The 21,372-nt window shown below is 36.7% G+C and overlaps 1 protein-coding gene and 1 non-coding gene across 5 annotated transcripts in view; both read left to right on the top strand.

Moving 5' to 3' along the window:
- Nucleotides 1-21,372, top strand: part of KCNQ5 (potassium voltage-gated channel subfamily Q member 5) — a 501,939-nt gene that overhangs the window by 78,657 nt on the left and 401,910 nt on the right. The window lies entirely within an intron of this gene.
- Nucleotides 7,037-7,135, top strand: LOC118541648 (U6 spliceosomal RNA). Its single transcript, XR_004920207.1, has one exon. It is a non-coding gene; the product is annotated as a U6 spliceosomal RNA (small nuclear RNA).

Here is a 21,372-nt window from a genome sequence, read left to right as displayed (position 1 = left end):
GAAAAAATTTTGAAATATAAAAACGAAAATTCTTTTAGATTTCATGTCTTAAAGACATGAAATTATTTAGAATTTTACCCTATCGCAGAGAGAGAAAAAAGTTAGATTTGAATTTATTAAACAAATACTTCTTTCCCAAACTCTCTTCTAGATGGAGGGACAAATCATAATAGCAAAAGTATAGTTCCTCTTTTGACTCATGTACTTTTCCATAAGTAATTGGGTTCCTACCAGGATATTTTGGAAGAAGAAGGATGCAGTTCTCTAAGGAATTACGATTATTGCATATATAGTTTTTATTGTCGCACCTATTTTTGACATATTCCAAAATGATATATTATCTAAATATAGTATTGATCAGTTTTCCTCCCTTTTAAAATTCTCCAAAAATAAAACAAGCATAGAGAAAATTACTTGGTTTGGAGTAGAAGTCATTCTAAATGTGTGCTTTTATTGCCTTGTTTTTAAGACCTTTATTTCAATCCATACAAAACATCCAAATAATTTAGTCCTGGAATCCCATTCATTGGCAAACTAAAAGACCATCCAAATAAATAATAATCTGGGATTACGCTTGGTCATTGGAAAGGAAATATTTCTAGAAATAAAAATACTGTTCTTCTCTTTTTCCTGTAATTTTCATAGCACTCTGATGGCAGTTTTATGGCCACTAACAGAGATTTGGCCCAGAAAATCATGTTTAAACTGAGGGTGCACCCCTGCTAAATCAAAGTGAATTGTGAAATAGCTAGAAATGCCACAGCTTCTCTTCATGTTCTGCAAATTGTTTCAAGATGTTTTCTATAAACTTGCACTACTTTTGCTTTTATATTTTTACTCATTCATTCAGCAAATATTTACTAAGAACATACCATGTACCAGCCACTAGTCTTAAGTCCTCAATCACTGATGAGCATAGCACACATTCTTCCTGTTTGACAGTGATTACAGTCTTACAGTAGACAAAAATCAAATAATCATACAAATAAACATTTTTTCTTCTTTCAAAAAAACATGTATTGAGTGCCTCCAGGGTTCTGGACCTATTCTAGGCTTGGAGGATACAGTGCCAAAATCTAGGAAGGTTACATTCTGGCAGGCAAAAAGACAGCAAGCAAATAAAAGTAGATAGATCGATAGATATTATCATGGCAGGTGGTACTACGACAAAAATTAAGTTATATAAGGGCATAGAAGATTCTGGGAGTTGGGGTAATATGTTTATAGGCATAGTGGTCAGGAAATATTTCTTTTTAATATTTTATTTATTTGAGAGAGACAGAGATAGTGAGAGAGAGCACACAAGCAGGAAGGAGGCAGAGAAGCAGGCTCCCTGCTGTGCAGGGAGCCCAATGCGGGGCTCCATCCCAGGACCCTGGGATCATGACGTGAGCCAAAGGCAGGCACTTAATCCACTGAGCCACCCAGGTGCCCTGAAGTCAGAAAATATTTTAACAGAGACCTGAATGAAGAGAAGGAATGAGTCATGAGAAGAGAATTCCAGGCAGGAAGTACCTAACATATTAGGGAGTCAGCAAGGGAAATGTGGTAATGAGAGAGAGTGGTAGGAGATGAGGTCAGAGAGATAGGAAGGGGCCAGATCTTTTAAATGGCAAACAGCTTTGGTTACTACAAACTATGCAAAGTGCTTCGTAACAAACACAAGTATTAAAAGAACAGATATCTGGGAGCCTAACCTAACCTGGGGAATTAGAGGAGGCTTCTGTTGGGGACTGAATTGTGTCCCCCCCAAATTCATATGTTGAAGCCTTAACCCCTAGTGTGACTGTAATTGAAGATAAGGCCTTGAAAGAGGTAATTAGGTGGTAAATGAAGTGGAAGGGTGAGATCCTAATCTAACAGGAATAAGAAGAGGTATGAGAGAATAGGAAGAAATACCAGGAAAAAAAAAAAAAAGGAAGAGATACCAGGGATCCATGCACACAGACAAAAGGCCATGTGTTGGGATTTAGTGAGAACGTGGTTGGCCATTTGCAAGCCAAGGAGAGATGCCTCAGGAAAAAACAAAACCTGTCAACACCTTGACTTGGACATCAGCCTCCAGAACTGTGGGAAAGTAAATTTATATTATTTAAGCCACTCAGTCTGTAATGTTTTGTTATGGAAGCAGTAGCAGACTGATACAATTTCCCTGAGTAGGTGACCCTTGGGCTGAAAACGGAAGGATGTATAGGAGTTAACCACTTGAAGTAGCATAAGACAACAGTACGTGCAAGGACCCTACATTTGAAAAGCACATAGTGTGTTTGAGATTCTGAAGGCCCATTGGCTGAAGCTCCGAGAGCAAAGATAAGAACGGTACATGGAGAGATGAAAGAGGTTGAGGGAAGCCAAATCATACAAAGTCTGGTAGGCTCTGTGAAGGACTTGGGCTCTTATCTTAAAGGGGCTGATGTGATTTAAAAAATTGGCATTTTTAAATATCACTTGGCTGTGGAAAATTGAATGGAATAGGGAAAGAATGAGTGTGGAGAGAACCACTCCAAAGGTCCCAGAGAGATGAAGTAGACTGGACTGGAAAGGAAGCAACAAAGATGGAGAGAAGTAAATTGATACTTGCAGATAAAGTTGATAGGGCAAGGATTCCTCCTACATCTCTGGGTCTTGCAAATGGAAATTGATACCCCTCTTGAGATGGGGAACACTGAATTCATAATTTTATCTCCAAACCTAATCAGTTCCATTTTGGACATGTTGAATTTGAGAGGCTTCTAAAATATCCAAGTGGAGAATGAGTAAGTGGATAAATCTGGAGCTCAGAGAACAGATGGAAGCTGGAGATACAAGCTTGGGGTTCACCAGCATATATATAGTATTTGAAACCTGTTTCATTTCTCTAGAGACAGGGATTTTATTTGTTTTGTTCATTGATGTATCCCAGGTGCATGGAAAAATGCTGACATATAGGAGGCACTCAATACATATTTGTTGAATGAATGAATGAATGAATGAATGGATTATCTAGGGAGAGCATTTCATATGAAAAGAGAAACAGGTCTAGAATGAAACCTTGAAGAATGGCAACTTCATAGGTGGGGTAGAACTTACAGAGGAACAACAAAGGAACACTCAGAGACAGGAAAATCAATCAAGTCTGAAGTACATGAAGCCAGGGGAAAAGAGTGTTTCAAAAAGAAAGTGAGTTTTATCCTCTGGAGCGAATGGCATGCAGCAGCAAGTCTAGCCTATGAATGAGCACTTCTGAATCCTAACGGCAAGAAGGGCCTTAAAATACTTGAATTTATTTATCACCATTGTCAATCTTTGAATCAAAGACGATTTGATTGCTTATGTGCAAGACTTACCTCAGATAATAACAGTCTCTTAGAACCACATCTCCGACACATTCCCAGCATGGGTGTGTATATAATTACATCATCATTCTTTGCATTAAGTTATGATCTTCACGACCTTCAATGTATTCAAGTAACAACACCAATAGCTTTTCTTGACAAGTTCATCAATTACATCATCATTCTTTGCATTAAGTTATGATCGTCACGATCTTCAATGTATTCAAGTAACAACACCAATAGCTTTTCTTGACAAGTTCACTTGAAGTCTTCTGTCTGGATGAAAGCTCAACCACTTTTTGCCTTACTATCTCCTTCCCTCCCTCTTTTTATTTCACTCTGTGCTTCCCTACTCTCTGCATAACAAAAACTTTACTAGCTTCATGCATAATCACATGATGAGTCATAATTAAGATTTGAATAAATGATAAAAATAATTTTATTTCACCACCTGTGTACCATCCACAAAAAAAGATAGACTGATTAATTAATTAATTTCCAAGGTCGTGAGTATAATTTGTCTAATCCTAGCTATTCTCATATAGATTCTCTGCCTTGCAGAAGAGCTATATGGAACCCTCTGGGGACATTTCTAATACTCATGAGCACAGTTTTCTTATAGCTAAATTGGGATCACAGACCTCAATTTAGAGATCAAGAATATTCAGCAGAAAATCCTGTCTCTCCATTTCATCTGAATGGCCTCTACCTTGAGATAGATAACCCACTTGACTTTTATATGTTATTATCTGCAATGGAAAAAATAAGGAAAAAAGTCATTAATTGTCCTTGGTTTAGATCTCAACTGTAGACTGTAAATATTTAGTTTAAGGAATACTTCTCCTTCTTTTTCCCTGCTTTATTTTTCTTCAGTACACTTATCCTACTTGAAATTTTATTATATTTATTATATGTTTATTACTTTATTTGGTCTTGGGTTATCTTCCCTTGGAAGATACAAGATACAATGTCTCTCTCATGTTTGCTGCATCCTCACACTCAAAACTATGCCTGACATACTGTAGGAGCTCAGTAATATTTACAGAATGAATAAATAAATAGATGCTTAAAGCCTGATGGTGGAGGTAGATACAAAATGCTGGTTGCGTTTGCAATTTAGTATGAAATGCAATTCCTAGTATCAAGTCACACATTTGAAATCCAGGCAAACATTTTTGCTTGTTAACATCTTTAACTGTCTTCTCCTAAGTGTCAGCCCTGCATTAGATGTTTCCACATGAAGATCCAAAGGTGCTTTGAACTCACAGTGTCCCAAACACCCTTCTTTTTTGTTTTCTACCCCCACCACAACCTCATACCTCCCTCTCCTCAAGGCCTTCCTTATCACCTCTACCTGTTCCTTTGAGTTATAAAATGCCTCTCTCTCCTTCAGATATCCAACCAATCACCAAATTCTATGAATTCTGCCTTTATAATGTTTTTTATATCCACCTTCCAAACCACTTGACCCCTGTCCTGGTTCATTGGATAACTCCTTTTCCTGACAATTGCAATCCCTTCTAAGGTCTCCTGGTGCCTCTAGTCTCCCTTTTGTCCGGTCAGTATTACATATTCCATATATTCCACACCTAAGTAATGTGAATATTAATTAATCAATACAAATTAATTAAGTTTTTTTTAGTGTCCATTCTAGGTTCAAGGAATAGTCTAAGGCCAAATGGGGCTCTTTGTCTTACAGAAGGGTGTAAAGACTAGATATGCCCATGTCACTGTCCTTCTCAAAAATGTTCAGACTTCCTGTTTACAGTGAGTAAAACTTAATCCCTTAGAATGATACTCCCAAACTCTTTTGCCTTTCTAGTTTTATCTCACATCCTTCCGATGACCCTAAACACAAGCACTCTATGTACCTTCTGTGTTGTTTCCAGGAGGGGTATGCACTTCCATCCTGAGTTCTGTCTTTCTTCATCTCATCTCTCTAACTGGAATGAGTCCCTCTTTCCCCTTACAGGTGTGATAAAGTCCTATTCGTTCTTAGACGCCTAACTCAAATGTCTGCTCACCTGTGAGCCCTTGTCCATTACCACAGGAAGAATTAAATCTTTTCTGTTTGCTCACAGACTTCATTTATTCCTCTATAAGTGCACTTATATCTGCTGTGGAGTAGGTTCTGAGCACCTTAAAGACATATATATGCTCCTGGTGAGTCCATTTTTTTTTAAGGCCTCTTATTACTAAGCCTTAATTTATCTATCTGAGATTTCAAGTGCATATCAAATAATGTATTTCTAAGGAGTTCCTAGATTCTCTCCAGTACGTTCTAGAAAGTGCTAGCCACAATTGTGCAGTGCTACAATAACTGCTGTACTCAGTTTCTCTAAAGTTCTCGGTCCTTGAGCTGTAGCATGAGGAGCTTTTCAGAGCCCATTTGGTAGGAAGGTTTACACCATCTTCAGAGTTCAGAATGGAACTGAACTGAACAGGACCCTCATAGAACATCCTATGCAATATAGTTGAATACTTTGCTTTCCCTTTTTTCTCTGACATAGCTCAGAAGCTGTTGCTTGTGTACTTTATGCCTGATATTGTATGGTTACATAAAAATCTCTTCTTGTCATAAATATGGATAGTGTTAACCTTGGGTACTATTTGGTAGCTACTGTGATTTCACTAATGGCCATCAGATTCAGAGCTTAATTGTCAAGTGATATATGTCAGAATGCCATATACTGGCTAATTTCCGTCAGTTTCTAAATGATAACTGTTAATGTCAAGGCAGTTCAAAAATAGCAAAAACTTGATTTCCCCTTAATATCCTGAAAATCATATTCATGGGCACCAGGGAGTCTGGGCAATAAATCTGATGGATTTTTGCCATTATATTTAGAATAAACAAATTAATGCTAGAAACAGTTTTCTAACAGGAGATAATAAAGGATATGGGCAAACACAAATAAATGTTACAAAGAGGAAAAATACAATCTCTGTGAGCAGATTAATTGCTTTTGTAAATTAGATGGAACTTTTTAAATGTAGGCAAGAGTTTTAAAATTATACAATTTAGCTAAATAACGTAGTATTTGTTCCTATCATTGAATAGTTGTCTTTCTATTGGGGCAAAAATTGATGTTTAAATATGTTTTATGACAAAGAAGTGTTTGCCAAATTATTTACCAGTGAATATTTCTTTAATTGGACTGAGGTAAGTGAGAGTGTGATTCCTCCCTATGGTGGCCAATTTCAGGCAGGTCACTGCAGGGTGGGTGTGAAGATTCACTCTCATCTCTGTACCTACCAGTGAGATCATTAAAGAACACATGTGGTGCTGGTAGCACACAAACTGGCCGGTGTCTGGGTGTGTTCACAGTATGACCAGGTTCCCCCAACCTGTCCCAAATCCCCAGGCTAAATCCCTTGAGGCTCTGGTGTTCACCTTGCAGATTTTGGCTGTTAATCACAGTTACAATCTTGTACACTGCAGACTTTCAATAAATGTGTGCCCTTTGATTATTACAAAGGCTTTCTTGGTAGAAAGGTTCAGGTAAGAACCTGAAGCATAGGATGAAATAGGTGATGAGTAGAAGAATCCGATTCTAAATTTTGCTGAGATCAACTCCTGCCCTCACATGGTAGTGAGCCTCTTTGGTACCTCACTAAAATGTAAAGAGGATAGACCCTCTTCCTGGCTGAGGCCATGTACTGGCTTAATAGCATATGTAATTTACTCTTTTGGCTTTTTTTAATAAAAATTGTATACATTTATACTCACTTCAGCAGCATATATACTAAAATTAGAATGATATAGAAAAGTTAGCATGCACAAGGTTGACATGCAAATTCGTGAAGCATTCCATAGTTTTATAGGAAATATAGTTAATAATATGTAACAACTTTGTATGGTGACAGATGGTAGCTAGATTTATCCTGGTCATCATTTTGTAATGTATATAAATGTTGAGTCACTATGTTGTACACCTGAAACTAGTATTATACGATATGTCAACTACACTTCAATTTAAAAAAGAGATCTCATGAACAATAGGTGTTCAAGAGTTCCTTTCCTTAAGATCTTGTGAATCAGATTTTGTGAAGTTGAACCAAATAATTTCAGAGTACAGTGCCTAACTTATTCCTCTCAAATAATCCACATAAAATACAGTATTGCTAAATAAATTCCCTGTTTTTAGATCAAAAAGTATATATTTAAGGTGTATACATGATGTTTTGATATACATATATACATAGTGAAAATAGTCAAGATAATTAACATATCCATCCCCTCACATAGTTACCTTTTCTATGTTTGTGATGAGAGCACCTAAGACTCACTCTCAACAAATTTCCAGTATACAATGCTGTGTTGTTAATTATAGGCACCATATACTGTACATTAGATCTCTAGTACTTATTCATCCTACAGAACTGCTTACTTTGAAATACAGATACATCCAAATTAAAAAAGGGAAATCAATTATAAGAGGACATTTATAAAATATTTTAAAAGTAATATTTGGTTTTATGAGATCATATTTTAATGACAATTAGATAATCTAATACTATGAAATTCTAATGATATCTCATACTGAGGTCTTAAAAAGAATAATTATTTCACAGTACCTGAATATCCTCATAGTGTCGAAATTTTTCGAATCTTGAGAAATCTTATATCGAAAAATAATTTCCCTCTACAGCATATATCAAAATTCAAAAGTTCACGATTGATGTTTGTGGTATAATTACTTTTATATTGTTACATGTAAAATCATGAAAATATATTTGAGATCGCAGTTGAACACCTATTTTATGTCAATAAGAACTCTTGTACAGTTTGTTAAGGCTGAAATGCAGTGAGAACATTTGTCTTGTAACATTAGAGTCCACATCCAGAAACATTATGTGTATCATAGAAAAAATAATGCAGTGGATTTTATGGGTTTTTTTAAGTTTTGAAAAATAGAAAATTTTCACATAAGAAGTATGTCATATGATTTATAATGCATTAAAAGATAGCTGATAAATTCATTTTGGTCTCACACAATAGTGCTCAAATTTAAAACTTTTGCAGTCTTAAACTTTCCGTATCTTTCCTGATCTTTTATTTAATGCAAACAGTTTTATAATGTATGTACACATATTTAAAGAAAGTATATTAGCATATTTATAATAACTTATGACAATTTTATGAATATCACCTAATAAATGAAACCTCTATTCTAAAGAACTCTTAAATGATATTTAAATATGAAGAAGCCTTATTATTGGGGGTTTGGCATAAACAAATAGATAACAAACTACATATGTCTATTTGTAGGAAAGACCTAAAAATTAAAGGAAGTGATGTAAAGAATTGGTTGTGGGAAAAAAATTCTAAGTTGAATTTAAAGAACTAGATCAGATTGAACACAGGTTAATTCGGGCGCCTGGGTGGCTCAGTTGGTTAAGCGACTGCCTTCGGCTCAGGTCATGATCCTGGAGACCCTGGATTGAGTCCCGCATCAGGCTCCCATCAGAAGCCTGCTTCTCCCTCTGACCCTCCCCCCTCTCATGTGCTCTCTCTCTCTCATTCTCTCTGTCTCAAATAAATAAATAAAATCTTTAAAAAAAAAAAAAAAGAACACAGGTTAATTCTTCCTTTCTTATAGACTGTATAGGGGACATAGTTCCTATTATATTTTAAATTTTAATACATTTTATTGGCTTGTGGATTATTTTAGCTCTGTTATTAAAATAATGTTTCACTTCTAAATATGTAATTTTGAAAGGTTTGCAGCAATGTCCTTTGTCTGATTTCTTTAGAGAAAAAATAATATAATAATAATAAGGTGATGAAATAAAATTATTCTTTTAGGAATGCATCTTTAAAGGATAAGATATTGAGATTCAAAAATACATACATTTCAATAACACTGTGAGTTGATCTTAACAATAGGTACCATAATAAATTTTCTAGTTACTCAAATGATATTGCTATTATTCAAAATTATTTTAGAGCTCTTCTTTTGGAGTTGCCTTTATAACCAAGTTATGAACCACATAAAAAAATTTCTAATATGTTACAGTTGCATCTTTGCTTAACCCAAATGCCATTGCCCACCTTATTTATATTGTTTATCATAAGGGACTCCAAATGTCCTTTTACAGCCTCCCAAAATAAAATTCATTCTTTGAGTATATTTAAAAGAATGGGACACAATTCCGAAGGAAATTAAAAAGTGGTTTTGAAATACTTAAAAGACTGCTCATGAGAATAAATGTATAACCTCACAGAGTAACTGTTTTATAAAGGAAATCGATTATTTGGATGTATAAGCTATGGTATGTGTGTGCAGTCATTATGTTTTTATTCATTCATTTACTTATGAGTGAACTACCATAATATTATGAAAAACTATTCTTAGCATCAAGGAGGCATTTAAAATGTTTCCCTTTGTTTTAAATTGGTTTTTTGGGTTGTTTTTGTTGTTGTTGTTGTTGTTGTTTTGCTTAGTTGAATATTCATTTGGCTTTTTTGCAGTACCAAAAGCAACAGGTGAAACCCTGCTTTAGAGGCTTCTCCATGGTCTTTAATTGTTAATCCCAATAGAAGCTTTACTCTTTGCAAATCAGTTCTGGGCACCACATTTTGTAAAGGCTGGGTCTATAGCCACAAGATTAAATCTATTTTCACATTTTTATCACATAAATGAGACCACACCTGTTTGGTTCGCTGGTATATGGCTGTCATAATATCCATATGTAAAAGGAGTTCAATTACTGTCTGCTGAGTGAATGTCAGATGCCAGACACACAACTTGTCATTTTTAGGTCTCCTAAAAATGTTATTTGAAAAACATGTTCAACTTTGGTGAGACAAGAGAAAAGCATATCTTAACAAAAGCAATCTTTAGAGAAGAGATTGCAGGGATGCTTATTCATAAAACATATAAACCTCTTGTTCTACTTTAGCCACTGTTTCCCCAGTGCCATCTCAAAGCAGCAATTTAAATTCATTTCTGCATTTTATCAACACAGTGTTTATTAGACACCTACTATAAGCCGAAGAGTGTTCTAGGGACTGGGAAAATAACTATAAACAAAATAGAGTTCCCATGGAGTTTGCATTTTAGTGGGGGCGAATGGTGATTCTTGAAGATATTGTAATGTATTTGTAAGCATTGTTTCTGATTATTGACAAAATGTGAATAATGATCCCAATGTAGTGAGGTCTCAGTGGTATAAGTTGGTGAGCTTCATAAACTGTATCACAAAAAAGAGTGCTGCTAACCCAGTTTGGGCAAATATAGAAAATTCGGATGCCTGACAACTAATGTTGTTTCACCAATGTTGTAATGGTTCGCTTAAGATGAATGGTTGACCACCTTGAACTTCCCAGGAGTTACCAAATAATGTCTTCATTGGGAATTCATTCTTGGTGACATATGCTTTTAGAAAATAACACATGTGAAATGTTAGTATAGGAACACTTAATTTTGGTACAATCTTTAATAAAGACTACAGACTTTGGGCTTTTTATCTTAGCATTAGCCACATATTTAAGTATGATGGACACAGCATCACCTGAATCCTTAACTTAGAATCCATCTCCATGAGGCTGCCTCTAGATATTTTAATGTGCATTTAAACCACAGAAATAAAAGCTGGGTGAATATTTGTGTTCATGCATTCATGAATGAGTTTCTCTAAAAACATGAAAAATACTCCTAGCACTAAGAAGGTGTTTGAAAAAGTTTTTGAAGACCATTTGTTTTGTAGATACTCACTTAGCTTTTACAGTACAGTAGTACCAACAGTAGCTAGAATCCTGCCTTGGAGTCGTCTCTAGCATGACCTCGCATGACTCTCTTTCTCGAAAATATCACACTGCCAATCACTACCCATAAATCTCTAGAGGGCAAAGACTATGTTTCATACGTGCACCCCTTCCAACCCCTACAGCCACCCCAAAACATACAGAGCTCCTCATGCATAGAGTACCTGTATGTTTTTACTAATTGGCTTTGGCTGAGAGCTGTGAAGAGCCCTCTTCCTTGCTCTACATTGCTAAAAATTTCCCTTGAGTAGCTTTCCTGAGAAACTGAGGTTGCCCTGGCAGCCTACATTTGCTTTTTTTTCCTAAATTCCTTTTGATAGCCATGATCTTATAAAAGAGTTCCTCTGAACTGATCTCTAAGAGAGTTTGAATCGTTATGTTGCGAACGTGGGCCTCATCCTTTGCTGGTCTGCCTACTCTGCTTGCCACTTTTCCATCAGCAGTTGGTGGCATTCAGCGGCAGCTGCCTTATCTTTATCTTGCTTTTCACTTGAAGATTTGGGAGCTAAGCCAGGTCTTGAGATTGTTCCCTTCTGCTCCTTCTTACGGTCTTATTTGAAATCCTTTCACATGTTTGGGGAGGGGGGTACCCAGACAAGGAAGGACAACAAAAATGACAGTTTCTCCCACTCCCCAATATAAGTCCCATTTTAGGCCTGCTTTTGTAATTGCTAGTGTTTCATCAGTTGTTCTTTTTGTATTGAAATGTAAAAATATTCTAGCTTTGTTTTCTAAAAATAGCTTCTAAAAAGTAGTTCAAACATGGATGTAAAATACAGTGAGTTGAAAAAAAAAGAGATACTTCTGGGATCAGGGGAAAGAGCATTCATTCATTCATTCATTCAAAAACTGTTGAGCATCTACTATTTGTTTGGATCTGTGGGGCATGCAAAGATGAACAAAACATAATTGTACTCCCTTAAAACTGCAATCTAGGTGGAAAAAATGGAATTTTGCCCTATACCAGCAGGTATCTGAACTCCACCCAGATTTTTGGACCCCTACTACGCTAGGTTTTCTGATGGAAAAGTGTTATTCTTTCTTCCCTTGGAGAAGTATTTTGAAAGACTAATGCAGTCTCCCTTCTCCAAAGATGAATGACATTGAGGTGGAAGACGTAGGCAGAGATCTCTCTAGACATTAGGCATCCCTTGCTGTTCCACTCTACCTGCTGCTTCCAGAAATAACCCTGCTCAGAAACCCTTCCTCTCATAGGTTCCTCTGAGTACAGCCCACACTTCTTAAGTAATGAAAAAACAAAAGAATAAAAAAAAATTTTACATGACTGAAGACTGGTTACCTACCAGCACCATTTCATTCAGTTCTCACCCCAATGAGATGAGGCAGATATTTTACTGGTGAAAAATCTGGGTACTGAACACTCAAGCCAAGTCAGGATTCAAAACCAGGTCTGTGTGACTCCAAAGCCATACACACTTTTAATGTTATAACTTTGTGGCATCCTGCTTAGAGGTCCTTCTCTGAAGGTGGCATCTTTTCTTGGCAGTAATGGCCCTGTGGGCCCTTTTTAGGTAGTTCTCATAGGTTCCTCTCTTGTCTGTCTGGTTACTCCCTTGCTTCCTTGAACAATTCCTCAGGGATTGGACAGCATGGTATTACTCTGCCAGCATCATCTCCAGAAAGAACCCTCTAGTGCTGGCAGTCATTCCCTAGGCCCCTCCCAAGGCACTTCCTCAAGGACGGACACCCTCGACTTAGGCCCTCCTGGCTTTACAGCACATAACCAGAATCTATCACCATTGTCCCAGAGCACTGAAGGATGTGGCAAGAATCTCATAGTCCTCATAATTCCCATCCTTCCAATGCCTAGTATATAACTAAAATCTAATGGTGACTCAGTCAATGTTGAGTCAGTGTTAGAGACGTGATCCAAAGCCATCTATTTGTCTGGTACCCAAGGCAGTGCTCACTATCATTCTGCCATTTGGCCTCTGGAGTGTCCTTTGTCCCATATGAGGGAGCTTCAGAACCTGTGCTTTTGAGTCATTGTGTCAGCTTTTTATAGTTTTACTATCTTCTCCATTGCCTTTTACTGCTATACAAGTGAGTGCACAGCTCACTTAACCTTCTGCTAGGTTTGCTGCTTTTAATCTGTTGTGGAATGGATGTTTTTTCACATTTTATCTAAAATGAGAGATGACAAGACTCCTAGGGAAGGACTCCTGTGCATTCACCTAGGTTTCTGAATCTATCAAATTAATTGTTGCCTGTTCCAAGAAATTTTTTTGCTTCCTCCTTGACTCAGCTATATCATATTATTTGTGTTGCTGTATCCTTGGAATAAGTGGTAAAGGATATTTTCTCTTCCCTTTGTCCCCACAGAATCTAGGCAAGGTATGAGCATGTAATTTTCTTCAATTTCTTTTTTATTTAGCCATTTTTCAGCCAAAGAGATTTCTGCTAATACGTAGAAATCCTTTTTCGCAGAAAGCATGATCAAATCAGTGGGGAGTGATCTGTGATGTTTGATGTGATTCATTAATTGCTATAATAAAACTCCTGGAAGTGTGAAACAGTGAGAATCTTAGAGATTATTTTGTTTGGTCCTTTTATTTTCAGATCAGGAAATCGTAGTAGGCCATGAAGATGAAGGGCTATGTGCAAGGTCCCAGAGATGGTGGGCCTAGAGCCAGGATAAAACCCCGACCTCTGGTTCTTAGTTCATTTCTTCTTTCTCTTTCCACTCCTATTTCTTCTTAGAATCAGGTATATCTATTAAATGATTGTAGATTTTATATTTAAATTTATGAGTATAATAGTTACTATCCTATGGGTTAGCATCTTGCAGAGAATCAGCAAAGTAGGAAGTGTATAAATTTAGAAACCAGATAGACAATGATCAAATACCAGTTATGTCATTTTCTGACCATGGTATTGGCCAAGCTATTTAATCCCTCTAAATTTTAGATTTCTCATCTGCAAAATGGAGATTATAATAACAACCATGGAGTGAGAGTTAAGTGAATTAATTACTATATAGAGCTGAGAACAGTGCCTGGCCCATAGAAGGTGTCCAGTAAGAAAGATGTACAACAATTATCAGATGTCTTCTTCTCCTTTATCTAAAGCCTTTATTCCCTTTATGCTTAAAATTTTTGTTATATGGCTATTATTTTAGGTTTTTGGTAAGTTCTACAAACAAATAAGTTTATAAATAGGTTTAAAGTGTGCATTTGATTTTCATGGATTGTTTTCTTAATCCAGATCTGATTCTCTGCCTGGAGTTGCAAAGAAGTGAGTGTATATTTACAAAGGCATTTAAGTGTCACAGACCAACATTTCTCAAAGCCTGATCTTAGATCACTTACATAAGAATCACTTAAAGGGGTGGGAAGATTCCCAGGCTCTACAATAGACCTGATGAATGCAAATCTCTAATGATGAAAGGGCCCAGGAATCCCTATTTTATGATAAACTCAAAGTATGATTTTCATACATTTTAATTGTTGAGAACCACTGCTATGGATGAATCTTTTTTTTTTTTTTTTTTTAGATTATTTGAAAGAGAGAGCGTGTGTGCAGGCAGGGGGAGGGGCAAAGGGAGAGGGATAGATTCCCAAGTAGACTCCACCTTGGGCATGGAGCCCGACTTGGGGCTTAATCCCACCACCCTAAGATCATAACCTAAGCTGAAACCAAGAGTCCAGTGCCCAACTGACTGAGCCACCCAGGTGTCCCTAGATGAATTATTCTAAATGCCAGATTACTCAACCTAAAATATTATTTTCCTTATTCTACGTCCTTGTTCAAATAATCTTTAGTAGTTCTCACTAATCTCCAGTTTGGCAAGGAGGGTCATCCACTATCAGGTTGTGTGAATTTGCCTATTTAGTCTTGTGATAGGCTGGAAAATGTCTCCCAAAAGATATCCATGTCCATATCCAGAATCTGGAAATAGGGTACCTTAGAATATTGCAAAGGAACTTTGCAGATGTGCTTAAATTAAGGATCGCGTGACGGACATTATCCTGGCTATCGAGGTGAGCCCGTGTAATCACAGTGGTCTGTATAAGAGAGGCAGGAGGATCAGATAGTATGTGAAGATAGAAGCAAGAGATTGGAGTGATGGCAGGAACGGGTCCTGAGCCAAGGAATGCAAGTAACTTCTGGCAGCTGAGAGGGGAAAGGAAACAGATTCTCCCCTCACAGCCTCCAAAAGGAACCAGCCCTGCTGGCACCTTGACTTTAGCCCAGTGGGAGTGATTTTGGACTTCTGATCTCTAGAACCATAAGATACTAGATTTGTGCTGTTTTAATCCAATATTCTTGTGGCAATTTGTTGCAGCAGCAATAGCAAAGTAGTACCTTGGTTTTTCTCCAACCACTCATCTTTTCTGGTCCTTGGCTCCTTTCTCACTGGTTCTTGCACTCTCCCTGAACCTTGTCTTGTGCTTTCTCATCTCTGAGCTGTGCTCACTTTCCACCTACCAGGCATGCTCTTTTTGTTGTTGTTGTTCTCCTTCTGTCTGTCAGGCAGAAGTGATTTTCCCTTCTCTGAAGTTCTAAGGCAATCAGGACCTGTGCAATTTATTGTGCGTCTAGTTATGAAAATCTCCATCAGGGAATGGGTAAGCACAAAATCTCTCAAATCAGAACTCCTAGGTTTAAATCCTGATTCTCCCACAACTGCCATAGAGGTTTCTCAAACCCTCCAAGTCTCAGCGTCTTCATTTCTATCAACCTCCTAGGATCATGAAGTCTAGAGATGCTTCACATAATAGTGAATTGGCATTGTCGCTCAATCAGAATAAGGACTCTATATGTGTTGGTGATTATCTGACTTGTCATTCAGCATATCTCTGATTATTATCTTAAAGAGCTATTCAGCCATATTGTTTACATTTTAATACATTTGTGTTTTTGTTTCCCTGTTAACTCCATGAAAGTAAGCATGATGATAATTATAACAACAACAATAATAATAATAGTGAAATGATAAAATGAAAGGAAAATGTCTTCATTTTGGAAGACATTGTTTCAGTTCTAGCTTCACAATTTATTGGCTGTCTTAAAAGAAAAGAAATTGAGTTTCTTCATCTGTAGAATAGGAATAATAATGGTATTTACCTCTTAAAATTGGTTTCAGGATTAAGTAAAATGATCAGTTCAAATCTTAGCACCTAGAACATGGTGAGAGTTGAGTACATGTTAACCATTGTTAATGGCAATCAGTATTTAATTTTCTTTTTACTTGTCTTTATTCTGTAATTAATCTTGATATTCCTATTACTTTATATATGGCAATAATATGAGAAATGAGGGGAAGAAAATTGGGTATATGTCTAATATATTGTGCTTTGCTATCAGATGCATTATAGACTGTAAGTCCCACAGGCTTTTAGGGCTTGCTCTTGGATTAATGCTCAAATGTGTGCAGGAAACACATAAAACTTGGTTGCTTTCCTCCCTCCCTTCCTCTCTCCCTCTCTCCCTTTCTTCCTTCTTTCCTCTCTTTCATCTCAGGTGACTGTATGAATAGTTTGGTATTTTAAGTACTTTGAATACATTAGATTTTGGAACTATTTTTGAAAAAAAAAAAATCTGTGATTCAATACATTGCCATTCATCATTACTTCCCTTTACAACCCTTCATGCTATTTTAGTGCAGACGAGAGCTCTCCTATCCCAGCTAATTTGAATTCATTTTTCACATGAGAGTTCATAAGTGACTATGCTAAAATTAAGGTCTATTACATTTTCTGCACTTCCTTTGTCTGCTAATGTTATAATATGATTTTTAAGTAATTGGGTTTCTTTTGACATGATTTCTTATTTAGAAACTCTGGCTTATTTGCAAGTCTTTTATCTATACATGTTTATATATTTTATATCGATATTTTCTCCCTGGTTGCCATCTAATTATCTTAGAGAGACTTGGAATTACTCTTTTTTATTTAAGCCATATAAAATAGCTGTATATCACCAAGAAAATATGAATACAAGAATGCTAGGAAAATTTGGTAGTAAATGTTTTTGTCATTAAAAGCAAGAAGAGAAAATGAAACTAATTTGCATAACGAAAAAGAGTAAGTATATTTAAATGTCCTAAATAGATGCCTCAGAACTCATGCTTTGTCATTTATTATTTTTAAAGCAAGGAAAGATTACCTCCTCTTCTTACTCTTTTGGCCACTTTTATTCAAAGATTTAAAAGGCAACTGGGAATTTCCCTCATGACCTGTGGGATAGTCTATTCTTCGTGTATTCTTCTTAGACTTCCTAGACTACACGGCATCACAGTGGTTACAGGCTCTCCCTGGAAACCTTTCTTAGTGACCCAGTGCCTTGGAAAATTGTTCATTTTGGCCTAAGGAGACATTCTGACTCTAGACTTACACACACACACACACACACATACACACACACCACACACACACACACACACACACACACACCCAAGTGAATTTAAAATGAGAAACGGAGACTTCATCTGACAAAATAGAAAATGTTTGCCCTGTTGAGAGATTTATGGCCCCGTGTTCTCCTTGGCCACAATGCTTGAGTGCCATCACTGAGAAGTGAGAGGCAGTGCTGAACAAAAACCATACTACTTTACAGACTTGGTGAGAGTAATTTTACTCATGAATAAGCAACAGCTCATGCTTGTGCAAAATGTCCATCTGTGCCCTCTCATTGTGGCTCTCTCTCATTAAAAAGAGGCATTGGAAGCCAAATAGAAAATATATTGTTCAATTTACCATAGATTTCAGAGCAGAAATACGAGTTTTGTTTCACCTTGTAACATGATTCCATCTAACGAATTTAAACAATATAATCCTAATGTATTAGTTCATCCATTATGAAATTAACAACTTATCTTAAAGAATATGTTAAAATCGGTTTCTTAAATACTAAAACAAGGATGAATTTTTACTTAAAAAAATTTCCCTACTTTTCCCCTAGACATAATTTGTTTTAAAAAATCATCTAACAGAGGGGTTCCTGAGTGGCTGAGTCGGTTAAGCTTCCAACTCTTGGTTTCTGCTACTGTCATGATCTCGGGGTGGTGGGATGGAGCCCCATGTCCAGCTCCATGCTCGGCACAGTCTGCTTGGGATTCTGTTCCTTCCCCTTGCTGTCCCGGCCCCCAACATGATCTCTCTCTCTCAAATAAATAAATAAATCTTTAAAAAAAAATCATCTAATAGAGGAACCATGATCTTCTCAAATAGTCTTTTTAATGCAATATCAAATTATATTGTAATCTAGTGTCAAAATAACACTGAATTATAATCAACTCTCAATATATAAATATATATTCCAAAAATGTATAAACTCTTAATATATTTAATGAAGTTCAAGTAGCAGTCATTTTTCCGATGTCTCCCAAAAATGAATTGATCATGTTGATTGCTGGTTTGGGGGGGAATTTCATTGATTAATTTAAAAGTAGTATATATGGTGGGCTTGACTTTTCTTTAATAAGTGTAGTGGGAGAAAATAATTTCTATAAGAATCATTTTTAATTACCAAAGACAGTATAACCTACTTATTTTTATTCTTAGCAAGAACCCCATTTTAAATTAAAATATTTGAATTTTACGGTGAAAATAATTTATAAAATCAGATATAATTTATCAGATAGTTTATTATGTAACAAAAATGCCCTTTGTCAAATACATCATTGTCATCTCTTAAAACAGTTTCCAAAAATGCCCTTTCCAAAGTAATTTGTATGCAGAATGCATGGATCTATTGTATATAAAAGCTTTCATCTCACATAATCTAAAAAAATATGAAATTTGGTTAACAAATTTTTTACTTTTTTACATGATCCCTTAAATTTATCCGAGAAGAGGTATTTACAAACTATGGATAAAATCTGTTTTTTAATATTGTCACTTACTCACAACAAATGACTTCTTTTCATAAATTTCATTGTTAAAAATAAACAGGCACCTTTTAAAATTCTTGTCAAAGGTGACTGGCCAATGCAAGGGTTGCAAATAACAGGAGGTGAAAGGGTGATTAGAAAGCAATGGAGAATAGATTATGAAATGCTATTATATATAGATATAGATATATATTACTCTCTTTAATTCTATTTTGTGATTAAAGGAAAGAAAAACCAGGGAGGAATAAAATTAAGAGAATGCTATAGACTGAATATTTCTCCTGAAGTACGGGTGTTGAAATCCTAACCCGCAATGTTGTGATATTAGGAGGTGGGGCCTTTGGGAGGTAATCAGGTCAGCTAGGTGGAGCACTCTCCAATGGAATCAGTACACTGAGGAAAAGAGACATGAGAGTTCACTCTGGCTCTCTGCCACTATATGAGGATACAGTGAGAATATGGCCATCTATGAACCAGGCCCTCTGGATGTTCCAGCACCTTGATCTTGGACTTCCAGCCTCCAACGCTATGAGAAATAAATGTCTGTTATGTAAGCTATCCAGTCTATGATAATTTGTTATAGCAGCCCTAGCTAAGATAGAGATAGAGAGGATATAAAAAGAGAGGTCGTGATCTCAGGGTCCTGGGACTGTACCCCATGTTGGGCTCCCTGCTTAGCGGGGAGTCTACTTCTCCCTCTCCCTCTGCCGCTCCCCACTCCTCTTGCTGTCTCTCAAATAAATAAATAAAATCTTTAAAAAAAAAAAAGAGTAAAGACAGAACGAAGGCCTTAAGTTCTGTGGAATGTTGATTAAAGGTAAGCTGTTCAGATCACACTTATTCGTGGCACGCAGGAAAAGTCGTTTCTTTTCAAAAAGTGATCAGCTGGTTAGCTACTATAACAATTCAGTCCTTACGCATGGAAAAGCTTTCTTGAAATAGGGCTAATGTAACCATCAGAGTTTAACTGTGATGGATCATGTTCTGTACATAGCACAGCAGGGTCTCAGTATGACCTGCAATGGGGGCAGGAGTGATGAGCCATGAGCTGTTCTGAGCAGTAACATCTCACATAGAGTCACTTTTAACTCATGGATTGGAGATTTCTACTTTTCATTTTGATCAAGATTTATGGGGAAATAAGTGCAGGAAATGTCAAGCCCATCTCTGAGGTAATAATTTATAGTTTTTGTTCAAGATTTTCATTTCATAGCATCCAAACATTGTTCTTAATATTAAATAAAATATTTTCACATGTAAAATTAATGATAGCATTTATGTACTTAGTGTCCCCTCCCTTTCAGAGAATATCCCTATCATTTTCTGTGAAGCAGTCAGTTGGTTTCACAATTTTTCTGGATCTTTTTGGACATTTGTAGGCATGTTCTGAATAGCAATGACTTCCCAACAATTGCCCCTGAAATAAGTTGGAATCAATTTCTAGCAACTGTTATTCCCTCAGTAATTCTTCAGATTCCTGAATTGGTATTAATTAGCTCTTAGCTGTTACCACAATAATACTGGATAATAGATTACCTAATCCCCAGGAGCATTCAGGAAACATGTATTTCTTCTTCACACATGGGTTAGGGCCAGTTGAAATTTTGGTGATCTAGGCTGTCCTCAGCAAGGTGTGGCCTTAAGTTGCATATTTGATCTAAGTGGGCTGTACCTTTCTCTCATCTTCCTTGGACCAGAAGCTACATGAGGCATTGTCTTCTCATGGTAAAAGGCAGAGTAAATGTGCCAAAGCCCAACCAGGCAAGAACATTTTAACCCTCTGCTTGTGTACTTCTGTGAACATTCTAGTGGTCAGAGCAAATCACATGGGCAAGCCTAACATCAATGAGGAAAAATATATATATTCTTTGATTCTAGTGGGAGGTTCTGCACAGTCAACGTGGAATATGGCATAGCTGTGGAAAAAAGTGGGGAACTGGGAACAATTATGCAGTCTGCCATGCTTCACCTTCTAGATCACAATTACATACCTTCCACACACAAAGTACCTTAATTCTTTTTTTAATTATTTTTATTTATTTATTTGACAGAGACACAGCGAGAGGGAACACAAGTAGGGGGAGTGGAAGAGGGAGAAGCAGGCTTCCCATGGAACAGGGAGCCCGATGCGGGGCTCCATCCCAGGACCCTGGCATCATGACCCGAGCCAAAGGCAGATGCTTAATGACGGAGCCACCCAGGTGCCGCACAAAATACCTTAATTCTAATAATCTCCTTTTCCCAAGCATCCTAGAATTGTCATTAATTTATGGAGTCAGTTTCAAAGTCCAGGATTTTTTTATTTATGTCAGTTCTAGATGCAGCCTCTCCTGATCTGAAACCTTGTGAATTTAAGAGACAAGTTGTCTAATCCTCCCCCATGACAAACAATCTCCCAACACATAATTGTGAAATAGGGACATGGTAGCCAC

This window comes from Halichoerus grypus, chromosome 9 (genome assembly GCF_964656455.1).
Source record: "Halichoerus grypus chromosome 9, mHalGry1.hap1.1, whole genome shotgun sequence".
Taxonomy (NCBI): Eukaryota; Metazoa; Chordata; class Mammalia; order Carnivora; family Phocidae; genus Halichoerus; species Halichoerus grypus.
This window is presented reverse-complemented; position numbering and strand designations above follow the sequence as displayed.